This window comes from Desmodus rotundus, chromosome 3, assembly GCF_022682495.2.
Source record: "Desmodus rotundus isolate HL8 chromosome 3, HLdesRot8A.1, whole genome shotgun sequence".
NCBI lineage: Eukaryota > Metazoa > Chordata > Mammalia > Chiroptera > Phyllostomidae > Desmodus > Desmodus rotundus.
This window is the reverse complement of record NC_071389.1, coordinates 171,997,310-172,019,938: the sequence shown is the minus strand read 5'-3', so window position 1 is coordinate 172,019,938 and position 22,629 is coordinate 171,997,310. Positions and strand designations below refer to the sequence as shown.

Here is a 22,629-nt window from a genome sequence, read left to right as displayed (position 1 = left end):
TCCAGTGGTCAGTTCTTGCTACTCATTCGCTTGAACGCTCGAAGCTTTGGACAAAGTTGGTCACTTCCTCCTTGCTGAAGTAACTTCTGGAACACCTAACTGCTGTGCTTTTCTTTCTAGTTTGCTGCTCCCCCCAAATGTTGGAGTGCCACAGGGCTCAGTCTCTGAATCTTTACCCACACTTGCTCCTTCTGTTATCTTATTCAGCTAATTAGTTAGAAAAAACTACCTATATACGTAGGACTCGCAAGTTTTCTCCAGTTCTGACCTTTCCATTGAGCTTTAGGTTTGTGTATCCATTTGCCTATTTAATTTGTGTGATAGAATGACTAATATGAACTGAAACACAACTGTCCAGAACAAAATTGTTGGCCCCTCCTGGCCACACCCCTTCCTTGCCCTACCAGCAAACAAGTCCTCCCTCAGTCTTCTGCTCTCCTCCTCTTCCTGCCGCTGGTTTTGGCAACAGGCTCCTGACTGGCATCTCTGCTTCCACTATTGCCTCCTCTCCCCGCAAACAGAGTGATTCCCATAAAACTGAAATTAGACTATATTACTATTCTGTTCAAAACCTTTACGATAGAACCTGGCACCTTTTCTGTGGCTTACCAGGCCCAGTAAGGCCCCTCTTTCTGGTTCCTGCTTGCTTTGCTTACCTGTTACTACTACTGTTCCAGCTCACTAGTTTCTTCCTTTTCATCAAACAAGCCAAGGATGTCTGAATATTATGGTCTTGGCCTTACTTGCCCCCAGATATTTGAGTAACTCACTCTCTTGCTTTCTTCTTCAGGTCTGTGCTCAAATATCACCTCCAAGAGAAACCTTGTATGACAGTCCTGTCTAAAATGACCACTCCTTATGTCTTTTCTAATTCCTTTACCCTGTTTTATTTTTCCTGATAGTCCTATCACTACTTAAATTTATATTGTATACTTATTTGTTTATTGAGGTATGATTGAAATACAATTTATATTAGTTTCAGGTGCACAACATAAAGATTCGATATTTGCATATATTGTGTAATAATCACCACAATAAGTCTAGTTAACATTTATCACCATACATGATAACAAATATTTTTCTTATTTACTTTAAAAAAAGATTTTATTTATTTATTTTTAGAGAGAGTAGAAAGGAGAGAGAAAGGGAGAGAAACATTGATGTGAGAGATAAATATTAATCGGTTGCTTCTCATATGTGCCCCGACCAGGGACTGGATCCACAACCCAGACATGTGCCCTGACCCAGTCAAACCAGCAACTTTTTGCTTTGCAGGTTGATGCCCAACCAACTGAGCCACATTCATCAGGCTTGTTTACTTTTTAGTTGTCTATCTTTCACACTAAAATATAAGATCAGTGAGGGCAGAATAAGCAAATGCAAATGATCTGTTTTATTTATCCCTCTATCCTACTATCTACTACTCTACTACTTGATAATACTCCTGCCTAGTACTGTCTACTACCCTACTACTAGTTAATGCTCTACTGTCTACTGCCCTGCTGTATCTGGCACACAGTAGGAACACTATAAATTTGTATTGAATGAATAAGTGAATGAACAAACACATTTTGTTCAGAATCTTGCAAGTAACGTTTAATGGGTGATGGTAACTATAACCCACATATATACTGTCTTTGGCATAGATGTCAGCGCTGGAAATGTTTTGATTCCTGGCTTCTCCATTTTCCACATCTTCACCTGGAGTGACTCTTTCCTCCTCTCCCAACTTCTCCAACTCCTGACCACTCTCTCAGGTAATTCAACATTAAAATTCTTTTTGATTGTGAGAATTATATAAACTTGGGGAAAAGGCAGTAAAGTATTAGAGATCATGCTGCCACCTAAAGGACAGAAATGGTAGGAAGCCTTTTTATTAGCAAAAGGGAGAGACAAGATTGGAACTTTCTTTAGCAGTGGGCAGATAAAACCAACTCAGCCTTCTCAGAAAACCTCTCGTTCTCTTTGGTGACCTAAGGAAATGAAGATTTTTGGGTCATTTGTGCAAATGTCTGTAAAAAATTTAATGTCAGAAAGTCCCATTTGGGGCTGCCTTTTTCTTCCTTCTTAATTTTTTAAAGTGTGTAAGTGTGTGTGTGTGTATTTGTGTATAGCCGGTGGGGAAGGTGGACTTTTTATTCTTAGGGAAAGTATCCAAAGATGTTAACAAAATGGTGTCCTTGGGTGATGGAAATGTGGTATTTGTCTGTCTTTTTTAATTTCTCTTAAATAAATTTTTAAAAAAATGATCTAATTTTAAAAGTTAAATGGGGAATGAGCAAGATTAACCTGGAAAATCCATGCCTTGAGAAGATCAAATTGAAAGAAATCTTAGGTCCAATCAAAATTTATTATGTTGAAGGAATAATATATTTTGTGTTTTCTTTCTTTGAAGAGAAGCCTGTTTTCTAGGCTTCAGTTGACAAAAACGCAAAAGCTTAAATTTGGAGAAATACTATTAAATGATTAAATGTGTCCATTGGTATGTACAGACAAAATTCCAGAAAAGAGTTGGATAGTTCAATAATTTCTGAGTTTTACAGGTAGAAGGCCTGAGGGAGATAATGTGAAGGCCTGTCGGGGAGGAGCAGCCCCAGGGAGCGGACAGAACTGCACTTAGGGAGACCAACAGCAGAGTTTGGGAAAGAACAGGGCATGCTGAAGGCCAGGGAAGCCTCCAGCGGCACGGGGCCAGCCCGCAGGGATCACAGCGCCGTGGAGTGATTGTTGGCCTCACACCGTCCAAAAGCATTAGCAGCTCCTCTAGACAAGCAAAATCATTTGCACTAGAACAAAAGATGTTTTTAAACTGTGAGAACTCTCTCATAATCGGGTAGATCTGCAAAGGAACTTTGAGATCCATGGTCGTTAGAGATCTTTTAAGGACAAGAGCCACCATTAGGAAGAAGCCTGGCTGGGATGTGTGTTCAGTACCAGAGAGAAAACTGATGTCCAATATGTGCTTAAGAAACACGGGGATTCTAGTGCATGATAAAACAGGCACGATAATGACACACACTGACTTCAGCAGAGTGACGACCTCTGGGGACCAGGGTGAACAGAGAATGTTTGGCAGGTGTCTTTAGCTCTCTCTGTATACCAATGGATCTGTTTTAAAAGAAGGACAGAAATCTGACCCAGTTATAGTAAGATATTAATATCTGCTCAATCTCTATGGAGGCTACATATGTATTGAGGTATTTTTCTATTTAAAATGTTTTATGATTAGACACTTAAAAAGGAGGGAGTGGAGGAAGAGAAATTGCTCTCAAATAGGATAATCTTGGAATGTTCTGACCACCAAGGGCTCTAGGTGATTTTTTAAAAGCTTTTATAGATAAGTAATGGAGCTTTTTATCCCTCGAAGCTTCCCTGCCAATGGACAGGTTGTCTTCTCGCTGACTGCTTTAGCCTGTGCTCCTGCATTTTACAGTCACCTGGATCAATACATGCGTAGCTCCCAGTCTTGCTCCCCACCAAGCTCTTGCCTTAGTTCCTGCTTTTGCTCTGGTCTGCAATCGGCTTTACTGACCTTTGCTCGTGACCCCCAATTGCTTGACACGGGCACTGTCTTGAGTCTTTAGGTTCTCTGGGTTGGACCCATCTACTCAATCCCTAGCTCTGTTTCCTGGGCTGATGTCACCTGGTTGTTCTTAACGTGTCTTGTACACTGGGTCTGTCCAATCTCTAGGCAGTTCTGCCAGACCACTTTCCCAACCTTTCCCAGACCTTATGTGAGCAGCTCCACTTTTGCCTTTTTTGCTACTCCTGTCTCAACTTTACTTAATTCTTGAAAGTAGTTAGCTGAGCACTGGAAGTTAATGACCACAGTTAAGAAAAGACTCAGGACTGGAAATAAAGGCTCGGGAATTATAAAGATGTAGTCAGTGGAAAAAGAAATGGGAATGAATGAAATTATCTCCAAGGACAGTTTAGAAGTAACAAAGGAAAAAACAAGGACTGGACTCTGGGAAAACCACCAGTGTACAGGCCAAGGCAGCAGAAGGGGATTCAGCAAGGAAAGCAAACCAAGTCTAGTGAGCAGGAAGAGAACCTGGAGTGAATGCTACCTCGGAAGTCAAGAAGAAAGTCCCAAGGAAGAGAGATGGGCAAGAACATTCACTGTTGTAGATTAATAAGAATAAAGCTACTAGAGCTGAAAATTAAGATGTCATGGGACATTTCAACAAGAGAAGAACAGAGCGGGGCAGTAGAAGCCAGATGAGTTGAGTAAGAAGTGTCAGGTGAGGAAGTGGAAGTGAGCATGGACCATAGCAAAGAATCTCTCATGTGCCCGAGAATCATTCGGATGGAGTGGTGAAGCTGTTAAAAAGTAGAGATTTATGAGTCTCACTCTCAGAAGTTTGAATTTAGTCTTAGCAAGGGCCCCAAATTTGCCTTTTTAAAAGCACCCCACTTTGAGTAAAGTCTGGACTATATTAAAAAGCGGCAACGAGAAAGATGGAAGATGTGGGAGGACAAACCTTTCTGTTGGTGGGGTGACAACCAGACGCCTTGTGATTTTAAACTTGCTTCACCGAGACAGCTTCTACCCTGGAGCAGTACAATGTGCTGACTTGCCAGTACTGCTCTGCCTAACAGCTGTGCTTTTTATTGTAGGTTATTTAACTGCCTTTTGGTATAAATCAGTTGGGCCACCATGACCTGATATATCCTAGGGCCTGAGGACCCTCGGATAAGCTGAGTGTTGACATTTTAATAAATCTTTGTTGTTTGATTCTAGCAGAACCTAGAAACCAAGTACATGACAATTAAGAATAAACTTTGAAATTGTTCCCAACCATCATTTTATCTATCCTGTCTCATTGGTAGTGATAACCTTCTAGGCAATCTTGGCAAAAAAGCCTTTTAGTGTTTCCAGTCTTGGGCCTTTTATGATTTTCAAGTCCTTTAACACCCTGTCTTTAAACCCTTGCTCTCTGAATTCTTCCTATTCTATTTAATTATACTGTTTAATGTCACCCAGTTATGTAAGATCCACATTTATTTTTTTGAAGATTTTATTTTTAGAGAGGGGAAGGGAAGGAGAGAAGGAAACATCAATGAGTGGTTGCCTTTCATGTGCCTCACTCCACCGGGGACTTGGCTGGCATTCCTGGCATGTGCCCTGACTGGGAATTGAACTGATGGCCCTTTGGTTCCCAGGCCAGAACTCAATCCACTAAGCCACCAGCAGCCAGGGCTCATCAGCCTTTAATTTTGAATAAAAGTAGGTGGGGGCAGGGAATGCTTAATAAGTGAGAGGCAGTGGCCGGGTGGCTCAATTGATTAAAGCATTGTCTCATATACTGAAGTTTGCAGTGTATAATGAGCATTTTGCCCAAATTTTTTGAGGGGAAAAATAAGGATGTGCATTATAAATTGGCAGTACTAAATTATGGGTGCACCTTATACGTGGGAGCGCATTATGTATGGCAAAATATGGCACCAAAAGACTGCCGGTTAGATCCCCTATAGGGACCCGTACAGGAGGCAAGTGATCAATCTCTCTTTCTCTAAAATCAATAAACATATCCTTTGGTGAAGATTTAATAAAAATATTTAATCATAATGTCTGTATTCATGCAAAACCAAAGGCCTTTCTTGGCCATTTAAACTGAGGTAGCTGGGAGACTTACAAAATACCAGGTCTGTCTATTGGATTGGTAGTTTTCTTCCCAGCTGCAGTCTTGAAGCCTTTGAATTGTCTTTACCAGTCAGTGGCTACTCCAGAATCCATGCTCCCAGCTGCATTATCCAAGGCCTAACTATTTCCTGAGCACTTTTCCTCTCGCCAGCTATAGCAGAAGCCACATAGACCTTCATTCCACCAAAACTTGTGGCTGTGGTACTAGAAACCCAAGCACCAAGCACTTCATCAGGGCTGGGGTGGGGAAGATCCACACTTAGTTATCTTTTTGTTTTTGAATTTTTGACTACTCTGAAGTATTAGAGATCATTAATGCCACTTCCCTAAAATTATTCTTTGGATGTGTCTTAATTATGAATGGCCATAAAGTACCTGCATATACAAGGTCTATGTGGAAAAAGTCGAGCCAGCGTTAGTATAATGAGAACAATTTGTACAACATCGATGGAACTGGGGAGCCAAGGAGAGTGGAGTGGAAAGCACATGCATGAACAATGATGACTTCACTATACTAGTTAGTGGGGGTGGTAAGATGCCATTGAGTGAGCATGTGTACTGTGTGGCTGTTGTATTCAAAATGACTGAGCCAGTAGAGCAATGAATCTGCATCCAATTTTTCATTAAGCTTGAACATTCCTCCAAGAGACTATTCAGATGATTCAGAAGACCACAGCTATGGGCAACTGGTGATTGGTGGCTTCATCATTACAACATACCCACTCATGCATTATGTCTCATGCAGAGTTGTTTGGTGAAATATCAAATCACCCAGGTCACTCAGCCCCATTACAGCTCAGATTTGGCACCCTGTGATATCTGGCTTTTCCCAAAACTAAAATCACCTTTGAAAGAGAAGAGACTTCAGACCCTCACTGATATTCAGGAAAATATGATGGAGTAGCTGATGGTGACTTGGAGAGCTGTGTGAGGTCCCAAGGTGCCTAGTTTGAAGGGGACTGAGGTCCCATTATGCTATGTAGTGTTTCTTGAATCTTCTTCAATAAATGTCTCTATTTTTCATATTGCATGGCTGGATACATTCTGGACAGACCTTGTCTATATAGTTAGGCAGCTATATATGTATGTATGCATATACATTATATATATGTAATGTATATGTAATATATCATCTACTCCTACAAATACAAATTAAATTTTATGCATATTATTTATAAATTTCTGATTTATAGCCATTCCTTCCTTTTAGTTTCTATCTTACACTTTTAATTGCTTATTAGACATTTTAACTTGATTGGCCTGACCATGTTAGTATCCCAAACACAATGGCAAAATTTGAAGTACACATTCATCTCTATTTACTTTTCAGATAGTGTGTTAGTGCATAGGAACATGCCTGATTTCTGCGTGTTGATTTTGAATCTTGCAACTTTACCACATTTTTTTTTAGTTCTAACAGTTCTTTGATGCAGTCTTTAAGATTTTCCCATATAAGATCACATCATCTGCAAACAGAGACAATTTTAGTTCTTTCTTTCTGAGTTGGATGCCTTTTATGTCTTCTCCTGGCCTAGCTAGGACTGTTATAGCTAGCACTTCCAGTACCACACTGAATAGAAGTGGTGGGAGTGGGCACCCTTTTCTTGTCCTTGATCTTCGAGGAAAAGCTTTTAGCCTTTCCTGTTGAGTATGTTGTTAGCTGTGGGCTTGTCATATCTGGCCTTTGTGATGTTGAGGTACGTTCCTTCTATATGCATTTTGTTGAAAGTATTTATTAGGAAGGGTGATTGAACTTTATCAAGCGCTTTTCTGCATCTATTGAGATGAGCATTTGATTTTGGCCTTTCATTCTATTATGTGGTGTATCAGAGTATTGATGTGTGTATGTTGAAATATACTGGCATCCCAGACACAGATCCTACTGGATAGATAGGATCTACTACATAGATCCTTTTAATGTACTGCTGAATTTGGGTTGCTCTATTTTGTTGAGAATTTTGGACTCTATACTCATCAGGCATTTTGGCTAGTAGGTTTTTTTGTAGTGCCCTCCTTATCTGGCTGTGGTATCAAGATAATGCTGGCCTCATAAAATAAGTTTGGGAATGTGCCTGCCTCTTCAGTTTTTTTTAATTATTAGAGAAGGATCAGTATAAATTCTTCTTTAAATGTTTGATAGAACTTCCCAGTGAATCAATCTATCTGGTGCTGGGCTTTTCTTTGTTGGGAGGCTTTTGATTAATCATGCAGCCTCCTTACTTGGCTTTGGTCTGTTCAGATTTTCAGTTTCTTTATAATCTGGCCTTGGTAGGTTATGTGGTTCTAGAAATTTATCTATTTCTTCTAGGTTGTCCAAGTTGTCGGTGTATGATTGTTTATAGTAGTATTTTATAATTATTTCTATTTCTGTGGTATCAGTGGTCACATCTCCTATTTCATTTCTGGTTTTATTTGAGTCTGTCTTTTCTGAGTCTAGCTAATACTTGTCAATTTTGGTTATCTTTTAAAAAACTGGCTCTTAATTTCACAGATCTTTTCTATTGTTTCTCTATTCTCTATGCCATTTCTTTCTGCTCTGCTCTTTATTTCCTCCAGTCTGCTAACTTTAGGCTAGTTTTTCTTTTTCTACTTCCTGAAAAAGGAACTTAAAACAGCCAATCCAATTTACAATAGCTATAAAAATATTGTAATACTTAGGAATAAATTGAATCAAGGAGGTGAAAAGTCTGCACAGTGTAAATGATAAGATTTTGATGAAAAAGTTTGAAGAACAAATAAATAGATATTCCACATCCACGGATCAATATGTAAAATAAGAAAAGAACATTTAATTGAAATACATCTTTTAAATCAAACATATGTTTACACTTTGTTTTCATTGTGTGCCTACTATTAAAAGCAATACTTCTTAAAATGCTTTCTAAGAAACACAGGAAAATTAAACATCTCATCAATGAATTAAATATATTATTACAGTTGCAGTAGATTTTTAAAGTTTGAATTATTTCTTTTTTCCCCCTGCCTGGGGAGGTATAGCAGATAAAATATTGCTACGAGCAATGTCTGAGGTGTTACTGCCTATATTGTCTTCTAGGGTTTTTATGGTTTGGGGTCTAACATTTAAGTCTTTACTCCATTTTGAATTTATTCTTCTGTGTGGTATAAGAAGGTGGTCTAATTTCATTTTTCTGCATGTACCTGTCCAATTTTCCCAAACCATTTATTGAATAAACTGTCATTAGCCCAGTGTATGTGCTTGCTTCCTCTCTCTAATATTAACTGACCATGATGGCGTGGCTTTCCTTCGGGGCGCTCTGTTTTGTTCCTTCGATGTCTGCGGCTCTTTTTATGCCAGTTCCATGTTGTTTGCATTACTGTGGCCTTATAGTATACTCTGATATTACATTCTGTGATTCCTCCAACTTTGTCCTTCTTTCTCAAGATCACTGTTGCTATGCAGGCCTTTTGTGGTTCCATATAGATTTTTCAAATTATTAGTTCTAGTTCTGTGAAATGTATCACTGGTGTCTGGATAGGAATGACATTGAATCTAAAGATTTCTTTAGGTACTATGGACATTTTAATGATGGTAACTCTTCCTGTTCATGAATAGGGCAGGTGCTTCCACTTACTTGTATCTTCTTCAAATTCTTTCTTCAGTGCCTCGTAAAGTATTGAGTGGGTTTTTTATTTATATCCTTGGTGAAATTTACTCTTAGGTATTATATTTATTTTGATACAATTATAAATGGTATTGTTTTTCTTAGTTTCCCCTTCTTATTGTTCATTTTTGGTGTATATAAATGCAACTGATTTCTATATATTAATTATGTATCTTGCTACTCTACTGAATTCAGAGATCACTTCTAGTAGTTTCTTGTTAGAATCTTTAGGGTTCTCAATATACAGTGAAATCATGTGATTTTCACACACACTCGTCTGCCTGTTGAAATCACATGTATGCAATCGAAAGGTTTAGTCGAATCCTGGATGCAGGAGGTTGCTCCACGGATCTCACATGAGAAGACCCCTGAGGTCCTTATCTGTTGGCATCCACTTTAGCAGCTGCTCAGCATCCCTCATCCATGTGGACCAGGACTGGTGGTTCCTGTCCCCTCTCCATGGACGTGAGTGTTTTTACCAGTGCCCAGCTATTTCATGGGTGCTCTGATGGGTAGTCTGGAAAACACATCTTTGGGAAATTGCGCAAGAGTTTCTGTGGGGTAGCCCCCTGGGGTGAGCCCTGCCCGGTGAAGGGGGGGCACCTGTGAAATGTGCACAGGTCCTGCACACTGTCTTCCCACAGGAGGTGCCTTTCCCTTTTCTCTGCAGGGGATCTGCTGGGGCCTCTGCTTCCTCACTCTGTGCCCAGGGCTGGCTGCCGCCAGCCCAGGAGCCTGCCAGTCAGATGGGGACAGTGCTGTCTCCTGAGTGTTGACAATGGGTGGGTCCCCACTGGGGATTTGGGGCACCTCTGACATGTAGTGGTGAGAGCACTGCCTCTCGCTGGAAATGCACACACTTGTCCCTTGTCCTTTTGGAAAACACAGACTTTTAAGAGTTTGCTGCACGACAGGGGTGTTAAACTTTTGTCTGGCCTTGAGTGTGAGGAATGTTTTCCAGCCTGTGGTTTGTGTTTCCAGAATTCTGCATTTTTCTTGTTTTTGTCTTGGGCACAGAAAGAGCCAGCCATTGCGTGACTGGCTTCCAGCACTGTGGACATAATTAACAAAGATGTCTCTACCTCGACATTATGCACACATAACCCAGAGGGCTTCATTTTTTTTTATATCTGATCTATAATCCATCTGGGATATTTCTTTAAATACCAAAAATATGTGAGCAAGGCAAAAAGGTACCTACTGTAACATTCCATCTATAGGAATCATCCAGAAGAGGAAAAGAAAGACACAGATCAGGAGTTGCCAGGGGACAGGAGTGGGGCATAGCACTTTTGGTGAAGGGTTTTCTTTGGGGGAGACAGAACATCATCAAATTGATAGAAGTGATGCACAGCATGTACATCATACAAATGGCACAAGATATAACAAAATGTTTTATTTAATAATTCCATAGAAGCCCACCCTGAATCAAAGAAACAAGAAACTGGAAGAATAAGGTCACAAAGGTTATATAAAACAATTTCGGGGGAGTGGGGTAGTTAATAAAAATCAGTTCTAGAACTGAGTCTAGGGTATTTTCTAGATGCATATCTTCGTCCTTGGCAGGAACAAGGGCAGGATCAAGGGAGGATATTTCAAGCAAGTATTGTAGGTACAGCTGCATGAGGGCAGCAGCCGGCTCCATGTGGACCAGCTTCTTGTTTCCATCATGCCCAAGAGGCATCCAGGTCAGTAGAATACCTTGGGAGGGTTGAGGGATGTGGTTCCTGAGACTCTTGACCGCAGACAGCGATCACTACTTTGAGTGAGCCCTGGGTGGATGGGGCACCCTGCCCCTCACCACCAGTGATGAGGGCTGGGAACTTTACTCATGGGGGCTTCCATCTGGCCAGGTGCTGGAGTTGAGAGAGGAGAAGATATCTTCAGATGCCTGCATCCCAATGGCCTTGCAAACACAGAACAGAGCCAGAGCCACCCAGAGATGCTGCTCATAATGTCACCCACCAGGATGCCTTCCCTGCAGACAGTCCAGCAGATTTCATGGTCTGAGGCCTGTCTTTGGCCCTGCCCAGCAGCTCGAGAGTTCACTGTGTGTCTGGCACCTACTCTTCCCAGTAAGCTGGCCACTCACGCCTTTGATATTCCACAAGGACCTCGCCCCAACTCTTCTCTTTCACCCTGGACTCCTGTGTGTCTTGCTCTATCAGGAGGGAAAGCAGCCTGTTCCACTATCGCCACAGAGGAATTTTTTTTGTACGTTGCCCCCGAGACTTGGACGTCTTGGGCGTATCAGTCACTGGAGGGTCCTGGGTCACCAGATGGGTGTCTGCATTCCATGGCAGCAGTCTTGAGTGAGCCCTGGATAGATCGTTCACCTTGCCCCTCACCACTGGTAAGGGGGCTGGAAACTTCACTCCTGCAGGTTTCCATGTGGCCATGTGCTGGAGTTGTGAGAGGAGAAGATACCACTCTCCTGCCTACATCCCATGGCCCCAAAACACAGAACACAGCTTGAGACTTGCAGAGACACCACTCATGAGGTCCCCATCCTGGACTCCCTCCCAGAAGAGGGTCCAACAGATTTTGTGGTTTGAGGCCTATCTTTGTGCCTGCCCATGGGCTCAAGTGCTCGCTTTGTGTCTGGCACCTATTCTTTCCGATAACCTGGCCACCGACTCCTCCACCATCCCACATGTACCTCCCCCAACTCTAACCCTTAGGCCCTGAGTCCTGGAACTGTTGTTCTTGTGGTCCAACCTGCTCCACCTGGGTCACAGGAGTCTTCTTTCTCCATGGTGCTCTTGAGCCTTCGAGGGCTGTAGCATATCCCATGTGGTTGAGGGACATGGTGTCCCAGATGGATGACCGCCACCCACAACCGTTAAGTTGAGTGAGCCTTGGGTGGATGGGGCACGGTGCCCCTCACCACCTGTGAAGTGGCTGGGATCTTCACTCTTGGACGCTTCCATCTGGCTATGTGCTGGCGTTGTGACAGAAGATGCCACTCACATGCCTATATTGCAAACATAGAACAGAGCCAGAGCCAGAGCCACCCAGAGATGATGCTCATAACGACCCTCACCAAGATACCCTTCCTGCAGATAGTCCCGCAGATTTCATGGTCTGAGGCCCGTCTTTGCCCCTGCCCAGTGGCTCGAGTGCTTGCTGTGTTTCTGGCACATACTCTTCCCAGTAAGCTGGCTACCACCTCTTCTACCATCCCACATGGACCTGCCTCCAACTCGAACCCTTAGGCCCTGACTCCTGGGTCCTTTGCTAGTTTGAGCCAGCTACGGGAGGGGCAGCAGCCTACTCCACCTGGGCCACAGGAGTCTTCTTGTTTCCATGGCACTTTTGAGCCTTCCAGGCTATGGTATATCCCATGTGGTTGAGGGACATGGTGTCCCAGATGCACCCGCAACTGCTGAGTTGAGTGAGCCTTTGTTGGATGGGGCACGGTGCCCCTCACCACTGGTGATGGGTCTGTGATCTTTACTCTTGGGGGCTTCCATCTGGCCAGGTGGTGGAGTTTGAGAGGAGAAGATAATCACTCTCATGCCTACATCCTAATGTCCCCACAAACACAGAACAGAGCCAGAGCTACCCAGAGATGCTGCTCATAACGACCCCCACCAGGACGCCCTGCCACAGACATTGCAGTGTATTTCATGGTCTGAGGCCTGCTTTTGCCCCTGGCCAGTGGCTTGAGTGCTTGCCATGTCTGGCACCTACTCTTCCCGATAACATGGCCACCAACTACTCTGCCATTCCACCACAACCTCCCTCAACTCGAACCTTTTGGCCCTGACTCCTGTGTCAGTTGCTCTTGTGTTTTGGCTGCTTAAGGGGCGGCGGCCTGCTCCACCTGGGCCACAGGAGTCTTCTTGTTTCTTCGGTGTCCTTGAGCTGTCAAGGCATATTCTGGGCAGCTGGGGAGACATGGTTTCCCTGACTGCTAACCACGACCTGCTACCATTTCCTTCAGTGAGCCCTGGGTGGATGGGACACCCTGCCCCTCGCCAGTGGTGAGGGGGCTGGGATCTTCACTGTTGTGGGCTTCCATCTGGCCAGGTGCTGAAGTTTTGAGAGGAGAAGATACCACTCATGTGCCTGCATCTCAATGGCCCCATGAACACAGAACTCAGCCAGAGCCTTCCAGAGACACCACTCACATGGTATCCCCCCGATGCCCTTTAGGAGGAGGATTTAGTACATAGCTGGTTAGAGCCAGTCTTTGATTTTTGGTCGTGCATTTTAGTGTTCACTTTTTCTCTGACCTGCTCCCATCCACCCCTACTTCCCCCACCTTTTCACCCTTTGACTCCATCTCTTTGGCATTCAGGTCGTCTGGCCCTTTGTTTCATGTGGGTAAGTTGCTCTACTTTGGGATTGTAACCCTCTTTCTGTGGAGCCTGGGCAGCTTCAGGCAACATGTTCTTTTCTTTCCATGAAAGGGCCCTGGGAGCCCAGGATCCTGGGTGGCGACAGGGATTTCAGGGTTACCTTGGGTGTCCTTGGTTTGGAGCTCTTTGCTCTCGATGGAGGAGCTGGGCCCTGCTTCTTCCTGCGCTGCCTGTTTCTGTAGATCTGCAGCTGAAGTCTGTAATGACAGTAACTTTGACATCTGAGGCATATCATGTTGGAATGAGGGACCTGGTTCTCCAGAGTGCTGTCTGCCGCCCAGGACAACAGCCTCCATCCCCTCCTCTTCTACTTCTGGTGTTGAATTCTGTAATGACAGTGACTGGTAGCCAGTTGGGAGGCCTCCAGCCCTACCTGACCCTAGTCGCTGCTGCTTCTTCCCACTGGACTTTCCGCTTCAGCGTCAGGCCCTGCCCTGTGTTTGCACAGGCCCCCACCAGGAAAGTTAGATTCACCTCCAGGGCTCGGGATAAACCTCGTGCAGAGGGCCCCATCCATATACTCCACATCCACCCTGCCTGGCTTGACGCGGTGTGTGAGCATGAGCGGCCCACCAGTGTTCTCATCAGCTCCTGCTTGGGGCAGATCTACCCACATGAACCGCCTTAAACACACACACACACACTCACACACACTCACACACTCACACACTCACACAAGTAGGGGTCTTAGGGCTGCTCAGGTGTGATCTGAGTGGTGGCCTGGCCGGAACAAAGCCACCCTGGTCCTCCCTGCGTTACCTTTGTATTACGCCATGTAAAGGGCCATGTTCGTTTTCCATGAGCCCTCCACCAGTGGCGTTCTTTATTTTTCACAGTGCCTCCTCTTGAGGGGCCAGGGCCTTCGGACGTCTGGACACAACAACAAAGCATCCTCACCCTCCAAACGTCCCTAGGCAAATGACCAGGGTAGGGGCAGCTTTAGTACGTGGTTGCCTGGTTACCAGGGTTCCAAGTTCCCTCAGACTCTTTTGTGAGGTCACTGCCTGGGTCCCTTACCCCGAGCACCTCCTCAGACAAGAGCAGTGACTTTGCTTCCTGATGACCAGTGACCTTACTACACCAAGCAAGAACATTCTAAGACTTCCCCTACCCAGCTCACTGTCTGCCCGCCTCCCAAGGCCGCTGGAGGTGCAGCAGCCGGTTGATGAAGACTCTGTCCCGTCTCCACCAGTGACGGGCAGGTGTGCCACAGCAGCAAGGGCCGGAGCAGGCCAGAAGTGACTGTGGCCACCTGGGGGTCTGGGAAACCAGGGCCCCTGGATGGACGGAGGAGGACCCCTCCCCTGAAGGCACCCAGGATCTCAAGACAACTCATGATTTCCAACTGCAACCTGGAGCACAGCGCCCCTGTTAAATGAACTGAGCCCGATGACCTGGAGCCCAGGGAGGCAGAGCCCAAGGGTGAAAAGGCGGGGAAGGTGGGGTTGGCATAGGGGAGGGAGGCTGATGTGTGCTTATGGGGTTGGGTCAGTTCCAGACACTTAGGGAGCACCTGCAGAGGTTGACCAGGAGCAAAGACTGGCCTCAGAGCACCCATCTGCTGGACTGCTGGTGGGGAGGTCAACCTGGGCTGGCCCTGGGCTGCGGCTGCTCTGGAAGGCTCTGGCTGTGTTCTGTCTGTGGGGGCACATGGAAATGCAGGCCAGTGGGTAATCTTTTCTCCTCTTGCAACTTCAGAATGAGCCCAGGAGGCAGAGTTGGGTCCTGCTTCAACACGTGTTGTATATGCTGAGGAGCCCGATGCAGGAGCAGACCGGGGAGGGGGTGCTGCAGACCTGCAGGGTGTGCATCTCCAGAGGTCATGCCACCTCTAGCAGCTGCTCCAGTTGCAGCTCCGGAGCCCAGGCCCGCCTGTGCAGCACCTCCTGACCTGACTGAGGCCCCACCAGCCCTGCCTGAAGACCCATCCCTCAAACCTGCTCTGGTTCCTGCCCCAGAGGAGGGGCTGCCTCTGGAAAATGTATCAGGGTCAGCTCTAGAGCTACGTGTTGACCCTGCTATCTCTCTCCCATTGGAAGAATTTGTTTTACCTCCACTCTTTAACTTTGTCTTCGTTTTATTTGTCCTTCATGGTGTGATTCCATTTTTTATTTCATTATTATTATTTGGGGGTTCAGGGGGTTCATCTTTTTTCTTTTTATCCTTCATTTTTCCATGGTGTGATTCATTTTATGTTTTAAATAAAATTTACTGTTTATATTGTAATCTGTGCCATTCCTGGTCATGAAAAGAATTACAGTTGTGGCCATGAGGGATGTGGAGCAGCAACACAACATTTAATAAAATGTGAAGTTAAAGCAATGCTGTTTTTAACCTTGAAAGTGAAGAATAAAGGAATAATTATCTAACAATTATTCCAATTTGCAGTAGGAATTCATAATGTTTTTTGGCAGAACACTAAAATTACACAATGAACATCAATGGGATTTTAAAATAAGAATGCAGGAGTAAAAGTAAACTATGCTTACCTTTTAAAGAATACAGATGGGCGTGCGCCTAAATAACTAGTTTTGTGTTTTCTTGGTAGACTTGGATGGCAAATTGCCTTTCTGCAATTGTGTCACAGCTACCATTGCCATTAAGACACCTGAAATGAATTTCTGGGATCCACTCAAGTCTGGTCTCATCAGCATCAGAACTGTGTAAGGAAAGCAAAAACAAAACACAGACTTAAGGGGACAAGGAATGAGGAAAGCCAGATAGAACGGGAAAACTGCTCGTAAGTGGTGCAGCTGAATGTTGCAAATACACCAGCTTTAGGAAACGTGTGGGCTGCGGCCGCTGTCATTTGTGAGTGGGCAGCGGTTTAGTTGGCTTCATACCTGAGCTAGGAGTTCTTGAGATTCCTCATTTTTTGTGGGGAAAAAACAAACAAACAAAAACCCTTCTATTTTGTGGAGTGCTGTGGAAATTTTTTAGAAATACATGTTTTATTGAAGTACCACGTACGTACAGAAAAGTACACAGACCATCACGCAGAGCTCAGTCAATGCCCACAAAGTGAAGGCGGTTGTACTCAGGACCTGAAACAGACTGTGACCAGACACCCACAGGCCCTCCTGGAATAACCTCCTAGGTACAGCCACCCCACATGTAACCACCACCCTGACTTCTACGTGGTTGGGTAGTTTTCCCTGCTTCCGCATTTATATTAGCATAATCATACAGAATGCACTTCCTCTGTCTTTGTTACTAGCTGAACATTGTTTATGAAATTTATGCCTGTTGTATGTAACAATACTTTGTACATTCTCAATGCTCTATAGTATTCTTTGTATGAAAAGTTAATAACACTGCTATGAACACTCTTGTAAGTGTCTTGTAGGGAACAGAGTTGCACATTTCTTTCTGTACATGCCTAGGAGTGGAACTTCTGAGGCATGTGGTAAGCATCTTTGGTGGAAACTGCTGACTCATTTGTCCAAAGTGCTTTTATGTGTATCTGTTCCACTTGCTTGTTGTCCTTGCCAGTTCTTGGTATTCTCCTTCATTTTTTTTCTAGCCATACTGGCACGTGGTAGTGGCGTCTCACAGTGGTTTTAATTTGTGTTTCAACTAAAGAAGTTCAAACAAATACCATATGATCTCATCTATAAGTGTAACCTAATTAATAAAACAAACAACTGAGCAAAATAGAGCCAGAGACATGGAAATAAAGAACAAACTGACAGTGACCAGAGGGGAGGAGGGAGAGGGGTAACGGGGACAGAAAGGGGGAGGTCAGGTCAAGGAACATGTATAAAGGACCCATGGACAAAGACAAGGGGGGCAGGGGGAGGGCAGGGGAGAATAATGTGGGAAAATGGGGACAAGTGTATTTGAACAAAAATTTTAAAAAGAATATAATAAAAAGCACCTTTAGATACATTCACTGACTCTTCAGATATTCTCTTTTGCAAAGAGCTGATTCAAATTTCTTGCCAGTTTAGATCTGCAATACATCTGGAACTTATATTTGCATGTGGTATAAGACCGAGGATTAGGATTCAAATATTTCATTTTTGTATATGCTGTGGCCCAACAACATTGATGAAAAACCAGTTTTTCCTAATTCATTTTGTGTTACCTTTGTCACAAATCAAGTGGATTCTTTGAATATTTGACTCAGCCTGTCAAATTTCTTAAATACCCAGCTGCAATCCTGAAACATCAAAAGTACCTATGCAACCCAATGCTCATAGAAACATTATTTACAATATTCAAGTGCTAGAAACAGCTTAAGTGCCAATCAGTAAATGAGTGGATCAAAAAACTACGGTACATTTACACAATGGAATTCTATGCAGCAGAAAGAAGGAGCTCCTACCCTTCGTGACAGCATGGATGGAACTGGAGAGCATTGTGCTAAGTGAAATAATTCAGGTGGTGAAAGACAAGTATGGTATGATCTCACCTTTAAGTGGAACCTAATCAACAAAACAAACAAGTAAGCAAAATATAACCAGAGACATTGAAATTAAGAACAAACTGACAGTAACCAGAGGGGAGGTGGGAGCGGGTAATGGGGGGAAAGAAGGGGAGGGTTTTCAGGAACAACTATAAAGGACACATGGACAAAACCAAGGGGAGTGGGAATTGGAAGGGAGGTGGGGTGGCTGGGGTGCGGGGGGGGGGAGTGGTGCGGGGGTAGATGCAGACAACTGTACTTGAACAACAATAAAATAAAAAATGAAGCTAAACTAAAAAAAAAAATCTATAGAATTGTCTGAAAAATTGAATTTGGCAATGCATGTAAAGCGCTTGCCATAGTACTTGGCGGTTAGTAGTGGTTTTTACTGTCATTTGCAAGGTTCGCGATGTGTCTGAACTGCAGATTTAGGAAAATGCCCCTCGAGTTGCTTACGTGCTGGGTATGAAGAGAGTGTAGAGACACGAAATGGTGGAGGACTGCCCGACAGGGGTGATGACTGCATGTGTGTGCAAATTCCTTACGTCATATATTTCTGTGCCATCATCATGACACCTTTGATGGAGGTAATGCCATCCCTATTTTACTAGTCAAGCAAGCTGGAACTCAGACTTACTGACGTCATCAGTAGCAAAAGCTAAGGGCAGCAGAGGCAGAATTCAGGCCAAGGATATTTGACTCCAAATGTACTATTTAGCATCTGATATATAGCCCCATCCACTTCGTATAGCTGGTTATGAGACCTCCAAAGGGCCCTGTCTGATTTCGAGGTTTCAGGATATGATCTCACCTGTTCTACTTGTCTAATATTTCTATGGAATCAGGCAAGTTAGGGAAAAGGGCCATTTCCTGGCTCCCAAGAAATTGTAATGATTATTCATTACAACCCTCTTGGAAAGGGCCGTGACTGTCATAAAAACCGAGAACTCTCCTTTCTCTTCCCAAAGAAACACATTAAGGGAGAAATGCATATATTAATTACAAATCTCTTAAACAAGCAAAATGACCAGTTTGTAGGCAGTTTATTGATTAAAACTATAAACACAAAGTGGCCCTAGAAGTGCCATTTAAGGCATTAGAAATGATTCCACAGAGAAATTCATGCTTCTTTCAGTGGTGAATCATTCCATAAATATCCAGCACTTGAAATGGGAGGAAGTGAGAGATAATAACGTGTTCTTTTTGGCAACTTAAAAACTGTTGGTTCTCTACTGAGAAATGTTCTGGCTTAACTCTGTGCATTTTGCTTTCCTGTGAAAGTAGGTGACTTGATGTTGTGATCTGTGCTTAGGACCCTTTAGAACTGAGGAACTTATTCAGCTCTTGGCTGCTCTTGCCTGCAAAAAGCCACCTCACCAAGTTCATGTTCCCTTCCTGGGGGAAGCATCCAATAACAGATTGGTACCAGGTATTAAGACCCAACCCCCTCATCCCAACTCAAAACAACTCTGAAGAGCTGCTCCAGCCTTAGCTCCATACGAGTCAGCTGAAGTCTTTCTTGAGATAGTAGCTTAGCCTAGTGTCTCACTCTGCTCAGTTCTGCTTCTTTTCCTTACTTCACAGTTAGCAGTCCCCAGGAAACTTCTGAATGCTAATCTCTGGCTGGTGTGGCTCAGTGAATTGAGTGCCAGCCTGTGAAGCAAAGGGTTGCCAGTTTGATTCCCAGTCAGGGCACATGCCTAGGGCTAAGTCCCCAGCAGGGGGCACATGTGAGACAACCACACATTGATGTATCTCTCTCTTTCTCCCTTCCTTCCCCTCTCTCTAGAAATAAATAAATAAAATCTTTTTAAAAAATTCCAAAAACAAAACCCCTGTATCCCATGGGCAGTGAGAAGTCCTCACTGTTGTCGGGTGGTATTCACAATCAGTGGGCACCGTGGGTGTAAATACTAATAAGCAAGGTAGTAATTCTCAGTTGTAGAATACTAAAGAGACTCTGGACGAGACTTTAGAAGTTATTTAGACCAGTGGTTCCGAAACTCGAGATGTGTATCAGAATCTCCTTAAAATTAAAAAAAAATTGACTTTCCAGATTTTTCTGAATCATAATTTTTTAGGGGTGGAATCAGTATTAAAAAAAATTGATTTCCCTAGTAATTCTGATGAAACCAGTCTGTAGATCAATACTTGAAAAAGCCTGATGGAAAGAAAATTCTTCACAGAGGACAAAAATATTAAAATCTCAAATGCCTATGCCTGATTTTTTTGCTGTATGTATGTATAATGATTGAACATGAAGGTTCTACAGAGTGTGCAAGCATGTAGGAAATGTTGGGCAAATGGAATGAATGAGAGAACAAAGCAGCCATTCACGTGGAGGTTACTGACTACTATACTGTGGAGATGGGCATGTCGAACAACCCATGCAACATGAAGCAAACATTACTAGGCTCTCTGGGACCAATACAAGGAAAACATCCTACCAGAGCTGCCCCAACAAAGCACAGATTGCCACAGGAAGTAACTGAGTCTTCCACCATTTGAGGCTATTCAGTCAGAGTGTGGATGGCCTGCTGTTGCTGCAGTGGGGTTTTCTCCACACAGAGGGGGGAGTGTAGCTAGAGTCTAGAAGAATCTACGATGCAAGATGCAGATGAGAGATTTATATCTTCAGAGGAAGAGAGGACAGGTATTTCAGTGGCATTGCTTAAGTAAGGCTTGAGAGAATTTAGCTGTGATTTTCGGCTGATGAACCTTGGATTAGGGCATGATCTTTGCTGGGTCTCTAGTCAAAAATGAATGAATGCTGTAATATTTCCCCTGTGTGTTAGTTAAAAAAATTAACTGTGGTCAATCTCAAAAGGAAGGGATACTACAGGAATGCCCTTTCTCTCTCTTTCCCTCTGTGTGTATGTGTGTGTAAGATGTGAGACAGCATCAGTGGTCTTTCCCTCTGCCACCTTATGCCCTATGCAGTTCTCATAGATTCCTCTGGGTCTCTACTTCGGAAAGCAGAGCTGTTTTTCTTAATGGTATTCAATCTTTTTCTTCAGAGATGAGCTGAGAACAAAAATACGATTATATTTTCTCATATTACAACTCAATATAGGTCACAGTGGAATACATTTCATATACTTAATTGAATCTTTTTACGAATGGCATTACCTAATAAATTTTTTATGGAAGATACAGTGTTTTCATTTATTAGCAACAAAAGGGAAAACTGCTTCATAACCATTGAAATAGAGAATTTATATATTGAAAGCCATGCTGCCTATTCAAGTGGATGTTGCCCAAAAGCAGATAATCTACCAGTATGTGGTCTCAGGGTTCAGAATTATGTGAGTGGTCATATGAGCCTATATAGTTTTAAAATTGTCTCCCAGAAAAACAACCATTTTGGAGGAGCATATTGTCAGGGTAATATTTTTAAGGCAAATATTCAGCTATTTTGATTTGAGTTCAGCAGTTGGGAATTGAAGTGCGGTATAGTGAAAATAATGGTGAGACAGTCATTCTGGTATTGATGTTATTCGTTATTTAGATGTGTGACCGTCAACAGATCTCTTTTCTGCCCGAGGACTGGAATTTCTTTATCTCTAAAATGTTGGGATAGGTTGTCTTCAGGAACACTTTCAGCTGTAAAATAGAAGCTCATGTTATCTGAGTGCACTATGTCCTTGAATAACGTCGTTTCTTTCAATGTCATTTCATTGTAACTTTTATGAGATGCCATAGAAATTTAAGTCTTCTTTGTATCAATTATCCTATGGTAAAATTGGTTTCATTATACACTATGTTTTTTAAAAAGATTTTATTTATTCATTTTTAGGGAGAGGGGAAGGGAGGGAGAAAGAGAGGGAGAGAAACATTGATGTGCAAGAGAGATATCAATTGGTTGCCTCTTGCATACCCCCAGCTGGGGACCTGGCCCACAACCCAGGCATGTGCCCTGACCGGGAATCGAACCTGCAACCTTCTCGTTTGTAGGCCAGTGATCAATCTACCAAGCCACACCAGCCAGGGCTCATCATACATTGTTTTGCTTAAAGTGGCAGAACCTGTTATTGACATCAAATGAGGACTTACTATATTTGCTTTAGGACTTAGAAACAAACCTATATTTTTGGTTCTACTATACGTAGATGGAAAGCCATGGATTCATTCTCTTAAGCACTCCTGCAGATGATGACTGTGTTGTAGAGTACTTTGAGAATTAAAATGAGATAATGCATTTAAAGTAATGAGCACAGTGCCTAGCTATAGCAGAGAATATGTACAATAAATGTTATTTTTTGTCTTACAAGTTTTCCCTCTGAATATCCTTTTTATTTAGGCTTGTTAATCTTAATGACAATGAGCATATGTGTTTTCTAGGCACAAATAAAGTTTCTTAGGTGGATGGTTCCATTTTTTTGTAGTTATGACTGATGTAAAATTACAGCTAAGGTTCCCATTTTTATCCAGGCCTTATTTGAAATTTGGTGGAACTTCTCTTGATCAGGAATGGGAGGTATTAGCATTTCTGTACAAATATAAAATATTTTCATTTAAGTTTTTTAAGTTATACAACTAACTTGCACATATAAAACTTGGGATATAGAGACAAATTTGACCATCAAA

The 22,629-nt window shown here is 43.1% G+C and overlaps 1 long non-coding RNA gene across 1 annotated transcript in view; it reads left to right on the top strand.

The window, feature by feature from the left end:
• Positions 1 to 17,339, top strand: part of LOC139440804 (uncharacterized) — a 28,722-nt gene extending 11,383 nt beyond the window's left edge. The window contains exons 2-4 of the long non-coding RNA XR_011651037.1: positions 1,647 to 1,757; positions 10,837 to 10,958; positions 11,124 to 17,339. This is a non-coding gene — a long non-coding RNA (uncharacterized lncRNA). The remainder of the gene's footprint in view (positions 1 to 1,646; positions 1,758 to 10,836; positions 10,959 to 11,123) is intronic.
• Positions 17,340 to 22,629: the final 5,290 nt, after the last annotated feature.